We start from the raw sequence: 7,500 nt of genomic DNA on the forward strand, positions 1-7,500 counted from the left end.
TCTTTTGTTGTTTACTGTTTTAACATTAACTTGTTCACTCAATATTTTTGTGTCCGCATGTTGTTTGTATGTTAGCAATATTCATAACACTATATAAGGTAGAAAATCTTCTTTACTTTTGTTTAACCCCTTCAAATGGGGCGATGGCCTTACACTGAATAAATCGTTCGTTCGTTCGTTCGTTCGTTCGTTCGTTCGCTCCCCCCCTCTCTCTCTCTCTCTGTTTCTCTCAGTCTGTCTGTATGTCACACACGACTGTACACACACACACACACACACACACACACACACACACACACACACACACACCTAAAAAAAAACAAAAAAACCAACCCACCCCCACCCCCAACCACTCCTCCTGCTAACCCCCCCCCATCCCCCGCCCCCCACCCTCCAAACCATCCCCCACGAACAACAGGAACTCAGCGTTGCAACACGTAAGAACCAGGCTACCACAAGAGCTTGCCCGATCAGTTGGTGGGTAGTCTAAACCTAATGACCCACGGCAAGCGAAGGGCTGTGTCCAACGAGCTGTTGCAAGATCCCTACCACCTCCGCACCCCCGCACCCCCGCACCCCTGACCCCCCCCCCCCCCCCCCCCCCCCCCCCCACCCCCCCCCCCCATTCGTGTGTTCACTGACCGTGCATATTCTGCAGGTGGTGACCATGCTGTGTCCTGATGAGGTGCAAGTGTTTTTGCTGGCTGTCATCCCTGTTTGCCTATTCCTAAATCAGTCGGGATTTATTTTTTTCTTTTTCTATTTGGGTTGTTGTGTTTTTTCTTCTATTTTCTTTTCTCGATGAAAGCAAAATAAAATGACACATGTAAAATATTCCAAGCAATACAAATGTGAAAAAAGTGTGTATATAGATATATTATGTTTATACGTCATCAAACATGAGATAAGATATCTATGCCACTCAAAATGTCTCATTTGTATATATATCTTAACGTGTGCACTAATACTAGAAATAGAGGGAAAAAAATCGTGTCACAACACACACACACACACACACACACACACACACACACACACACACACACACACACACACACAAGGCAGTCAAGTGAAAACAAAAATGCTAGCCTGATTCTGATTCTGATTCTGATCCTCTCTGATCTCTCTCTCTCTCTCTCTCTCTCTCTCTCTCTCTCTCTCTCTCTCTCTCTCAGATCTGATGGGTTAGAGATGTTACATAAACTCTGCATTATTAATGTATTCATATCTTAAGAAGGTAGTATTTGCTTTTCTACAGACAAAAGGGTTGATTGATTACTGTACTTTGTTTGGACCCTTTCAGTAGGGGCTATGGCCTATCTGAATAAATCACCTGTTCTAGTCTGATCTGGTCTGGTCTAGTCTGGTGCGGTCTGCTCTCTCTCTCTCTCTCTCTCTCTCTCTCTCTCTCTCTATCTATCTATCTATCTATCTATATATCTCTATCCTTTAAAAGCGTCTTTCAGGCAGAAAAATATTTATCATGTGTAACAAATAAATGGCATAGGGATAGCCTCGTCAGGTTTAGACTGAGAGTGAGTGGACTAAAACTCTTCAAACATTGGTTTTCCAGCGAAGAAGATGCGAATAATGTGTCTCCGTCGTGCGCGAGTGCGATGGAAGATGAAATTCACTTTCTCTTTCATTGTACAGCATACTACGATAAACGGAAAAAATGTAGTATGATAAATTCTGTCTTTGGTAATCCGAATCACAATCTTGTTATGAGTATTCTTTCGAATGATTATGTAAACTCTTTGAAAGCTCTAGCTAGATTCATAGCAGAAGCAATGTTTGTGAGAAAAAAAATAATGGAACAAAATGACAACTAATCTAATGATGATCCACATTTAACCTTATGTATCTGTACGCGTGTGAGTGCGTGCATTATTAAGTATGTATTTTGCGCGCGCGCGTGTGTGTGTGTGTGTGGTATGTGTGTGTGTGTGTGTGTGTGTGTGTGTGTGTGTGTGTGTGTGTGTGTGCGTGTGTGTGTGTTGTGTTAGAATCATTCAAGATGTGCAACAATTATGCTTAACATGATATCCCCCTTGGCCTGAGGGCTGTATTGCTATGTGGACAATAAAAAGACTTTTCACGTTCACGTTTCGCGTTTCACGTTTCACGTCTCTCTCTCTCTCTCTCTCTCTCTGTATCTCTCTCTCTCACCTGTCGCTATGGAACCATGAGTACCCGTATCTCCCACCCGTCTTTGAACAGCCATGACCACCCTTCTCTCCCACCCGTCTTTGAACAGCCATGACCACCCTTCTCTCCCACCCGTCTTTGAACAGCCATGACCACCCTTCTCTCCCACCCGTCTTTGAACAGCCATGACCACCCCTCTCTCCCACCCGTCTTTGAACAGCCATGACCGCCCTTCTCTCCCACCCGTCTTTGAACAGCCATGACCACCCCTCTCTCCCACCCGTCTTTGAACAGCCATGACCACCCCTCTCTCCCACCCGTCTTTGAACAGCCATGACCACCCCTCTCTCCCACCCGTCTTTGAACAGCCATGACCACCCTTCTCTCCCACCCGTCTTTGAACAGCCATGACCACCCCTCTCTCCCACCCGTCTTTGAACAGCCATGACCACCCTTCTTTTCCACCTGTCCTTGAGGAGCCATGAGCACCTTGTAGTTCATGTGGATCGATCAGCCCACGTACTTAATCACCTCCTTGAAACTGAAACTGCTGTTGTCCTATCATAATTATTTCAGCGGTTGGAACTGTTTCCATGCAGTTATATTCCAAAGGTTTCTGACCATCTGAAAATGGAAGCATGACTGCCTACATGACGGGGCTAAAACAGTCACACACATGAAAGCCCAATCGTGCATACATAGTGACCATGGGAGTCGAAGGCCACGAACGAAATAAAGAAAAGGAAGAAAAAAAAAGCACCATTGCTTCTACACTGTGTTTAACGAATCAATGTCGGAGAACAAAGCAGAGTACAGCCCATGAGCACTTCGGGCATTCAGGAGGGGTAATGTGTGTGTGTGTGTGTGTGTGTGTGTGTGTGTGTGTGTGTGTGTTGGGACTCATGTACGTTAATGTGTATTTGATTGTGCTTTCATATCTGTGAAACTGCATGTTTGTTGCATATCTGTTATGCATGTGTGTGTGTGTGTGTGTGTATGTGTGTCTGCATGTTTTGCATTTATTTGCTTATTTATCATCATTATTGTCTTTTTTGTGTGCACATAGAGTTGACTTCATCAAGATTTTGCGCCTTATAAATAGTAGTAGTAGTAGTAGTAGTATTTTTATGTATTTTTCTCTTTTTTTTCCTTTTTTTTTTTGTTTTGTTTCTTAAGGCCTGACTAAGCGCGTTGGGTTACGCTGCTGGTCAGGCATCTGCTTGGCAGATGCGGTGTAGCGTATATGGATTTGACCGAACGCAGTGAAAACTCCTTGAGCTACTGATACTGATACTGATACTTCAGGCGAAGGGTTGTTGAGGGAAATTTTGTAGGGGTTTTGTTGTTTTTTTCCTTCGTGGTTTCTTTTTTTTTCCCTTCCCTCCTGTACACGTAGCTAACCATGTTTACTTTCCCTTTTGTTTGTTAACAACGACCCAGCTCGTTTTGTGAACGTGGTGGCATGTGAATGATTAATTAAGCTGCTACTTTTAGATGGCGATACCTCTTTCATCCCACCCCCACACACGGCCCCACCCCACCCCCTCCACTCCGCACCTTCCCTACCTCCTGTCTTAATGATCTGTCGACCAGAAAGGGGTAGAATTCTATCGACAGCCGTGCTATTGTCCGGACCAGTGTGTGGGTTTGCATGAGCGAACGTAGCAGCAGCGCTAAGTTTACTTATCGTTAATTAAGAATGTTCCTAACTCCCTAACGGTAAATTCTATAATTATACATAGGAACATTCTTAACTCAAAGCAAACCGGCCCAGGTCTATAGATCGACGAACTTTGTGAATAGAGAGAGATCAACGTGTTCAAGGCCATATCACTGTGAAGTTGCCCCCCACCCCCCCACCCACCCTACACACACCCATTCACCCCTCCCCCACGCCCCTATCGCCCCCCCCCCCTCCCCCCCCCCCCCACCCTGTTCGCACTGGTTGTTATCACAAGAGTTGTTTCTCCAGAAGATAATGAATGATACTGTAACTTTCGGTGTTTCTGTTAACATGGGAGGCAAGACTTTGTGATGTCATGAAAGTGATTGAGGGTGTACGGCCCTGTCTTCAAAATGGCACATCCCCACCCCACCCTCTTTTTTTCATTGATGTGTTACAGAAACAAAACAAAAAAAAATCAGAAATGGACAATTACATCACAGAACAATTTTTTTTTTTAAATACTCGACATGCTTTATATTTTATCAAAACTTTAAGCAGGTATTTAAACGTATAAGAAAGAAAGGTTGCACCTGCAGCTTGAGGTGATTCACTAAGTAGAAATAACAAGAACTGCTTCGCTCAGCTTGTAGTTTGCAGCCTGGGGAATTGTATGATGTAAACGCGTGCGCGCGCGCACACACACACACGCACACACACTCTCTATCTGTCTCTCTCACTCTCTGTCTCTCTCTCTCTTTCTCTCTGTCTTTCTGTCTCTCTATCTCTGTCTCTGTGTCTGTCTTCCTCTCTCTCTCTCTCTCTCTCTCTCTCTCTCTCTCTCTCTCTCTCTCTCTCTCTCTCTCTCTGTGACAAATGAAAGTACTGTAAAGCAGTTGGTTATTTATCTCTATGAAGCATTTAAAAGACCATGTTCATATGTAGCATGATAATCTGAGAACGTTTTTGTTATGTTCATGTACACCCCCCTTCTGAGGGGCCATGGCCTTATGAATAAACCATCTCAATCTCAGTCTCTCTCTCTCTGACCTTCACTAACACCCCCCCTCTCTCTGTCTCTCTCACTCTGTGTCTCCGTTAGCTCAGTCGGTAGAGCATCAGACTTTTAATCTGAGGGTCAAGGGTTCGTGTCCCTTATTGGGCGGCTTTTTTTCGTTGGGTTACGCTGCTGGTCAGGCATCTGCTTGGCAGATGTGGTGTAGCGTATATGGATTTGTCCGAACGCAGTGACGTCTTCTTGAGCTACTGATACTGATACTCTGTGTCTCCCTCTCTCTGTATTTCTATCTATCTCTGTCTCTGTGTCTATCTCGCTCTCTCTCTTTCTCACTCTCTCTCTCCCCTCCTCTCTCTCTCCCCTCCTCTCTCTCTTTTATATTATTATATTTATATGCATTTTTGTCATTGCATTATGATTATGTACCTTTAAATGTTTACTGTGCATTTGAGTGCATTTGAATGTCATGTGCGTACTTCTATAACCTTTCGAGTATTTTGATTTTATTTCTCTTTGCCCGGAGGGCTGGATGTAAAAAAAAAATTTTAAAAAAAAAGCATATGTATGCTTATTCCACTTCCGTCATTTAAACAAGTTCGTTCGTTCGTTCGTTCATTCTCTCTCTCTGACATTCTCTGACCCCGCCCCCTCTCTCTGTCTCTCTCTCTCTGTCTCTCTCTCTCTCTCTCTCTCTCTCTGTCTCTCTCACTCAGTCTTTCTCTCTCTCTGTGTTTTTTGTCTCTCTATCTCTCTCTCTCTCTCTGTCTTTTTGTCTCTCTATCTCTGTCTCTGTGTTTGTCTCTGTGCCTGTCTCCTCTCTCTCTCTCTCTCTCTCTCTCTCTCTCTTTATCTCTCAGTTTTTGCCGAACCCTGTAGAAAAGCAGAGGCTCTTGAAACGTCTCATTAATCAGATGAGCGGAGCGCCGAGTAGTGTTGGAGAACCAGGAGAGAGGTATGCGCGTGGAATTCGTAGTGTCAGGGGGTCCTGTGGCCATCTTTTGCTATCACACACTTCAGCAGCAGAGTTAATAATGTTGTGGGATTTTTTTTTGTAATTGTTGATGACGTCGATGTTTTTTTGTTTCGTTGTTGTTGTTGTTGTTGTCTTGTGTGTGTGTGTGTGTGTGTTGGTCTCGCTGCTATTGTTGGTGTTGTGTTGTTGTTAAAACACGTCGTTAAGGCCATCGCCGCCATCGTTATTATTGTTTGTGGGGGTTTTTTCTGTTTCTCTTCAGTTCCTCCCCTCCTCCTCCTTCTCGTCTTCCTCATTATCCTCATGCTCCCTCATCATTATCATCATCATCATCATCATTTTCTTCTTCTTCTTTTTCTTTTATCTTTATTTGTATTTTTCCTCTCCTGTTCTGTGAAATATGTCGACAAAACGTGATGTGCGTATCCCACTTTGATTCCAGTTCAGTTATTCCAAACAATCACTCAAATCAAGATTGTGATGCACTCAATTTTATTTCGCTTTAGATTTGATTTACTATATTTTTGTTTTTAATCATGACATGTCATAACGTAAAAATTCTAACCTAAACATTGACATTGTATCAGTTTTGTATCAGCTCACAGTGCAAAACTACAGGCAAACCACATTGTCTTGAAATCTATGCCTGAATGAAAGGCATGTAGAAAAGTACACAACAATGAGCTACATTCACATGTAGAAACAGAAATAAAGAGAAGGCAAGGAAGATAAAAATAAAAAAAAAGATGGTATTTAGACACAGACGTATAAAGGGTCAAAGGAGGAAAAAGAAAAAGAAGTTGGAATCCGCGAAGTCAGAGCATAGTGAGAAAAAGGAGATCGTACAGGATATCGGAAAGTAAAGAAAGATATATAACAGATTCATTATGTAACGTTTCTGAATAGAAAGAAATAAAACCGGAAACAAAAAGCACAACTATATTAAGAAATCTACATGAAAGCAGTACAATGTGCCAGTCATATCTTAGGCTGTTTGAACGACCAGTCCAATTATGATAAGGCGGGCGATGATTATCGTTGGTTCATAGTATCTTTGGCAAATAATATTTACGACTAAATCAGCTCAAGAGGGGGCAGAAAATCCGTTTGCGACTATGAAGTGGACGTCCAGTTGCATGTTTTAAACATACACTCTTGCCTTACTCCGAAAACAAAATGTGTTTTTCATGAAAGATTGGACTTTCATTGAGACGATATATTCATACGAACTCATTTAACATTAACACACACACACAAAAAAAAAAAAATCAAACATCGAAAAAAAAAAAAAAATCAAACATCGATGCATTGAGCCAGCAATTTTCAGTAAATCATGATTATGATCTAGACTTTCTAGCATAGAAGTTCGGGTTCTGAAACAGAAGCAGAGTTGCCTGCCTTTGCTGTCTGGTCGTTGTGGCATGCTTTCGTCGTCACTTCCTCTTCGTCTTCATGTTCCACCAGTTTTGTAGTTTACTTCCAGCCTTTTCCTGGTGACAACAACATCAACAGTAGTGGTAGGAATAGTAGCAGTAGTAGTAGGAGGAGGAGTGACAAGAACATTAACAACTAAATGATGATAATGATAAATAACTACTACTACAACAACTAATAATACTACTAATGATAATAATCGTAATAATGATAGTATTCTTTGTCTTCGTACCTCTCTCTCTATCTCTCTTTATCATATCACAC

The 7,500-nt window shown here is 42.5% G+C and overlaps 1 long non-coding RNA gene across 1 annotated transcript in view; it reads left to right on the forward strand.

The window, feature by feature from the left end:
* LOC143291919 (uncharacterized) overlaps positions 1 to 7,500 on the forward strand; it is a 72,670-nt gene that overhangs the window by 25,792 nt on the left and 39,378 nt on the right. The window lies entirely within an intron of this gene.

Source organism: Babylonia areolata, chromosome 18 (genome assembly GCF_041734735.1).
Source record: "Babylonia areolata isolate BAREFJ2019XMU chromosome 18, ASM4173473v1, whole genome shotgun sequence".
NCBI classification, from domain to species: Eukaryota; Metazoa; Mollusca; class Gastropoda; order Neogastropoda; family Buccinidae; genus Babylonia; species Babylonia areolata.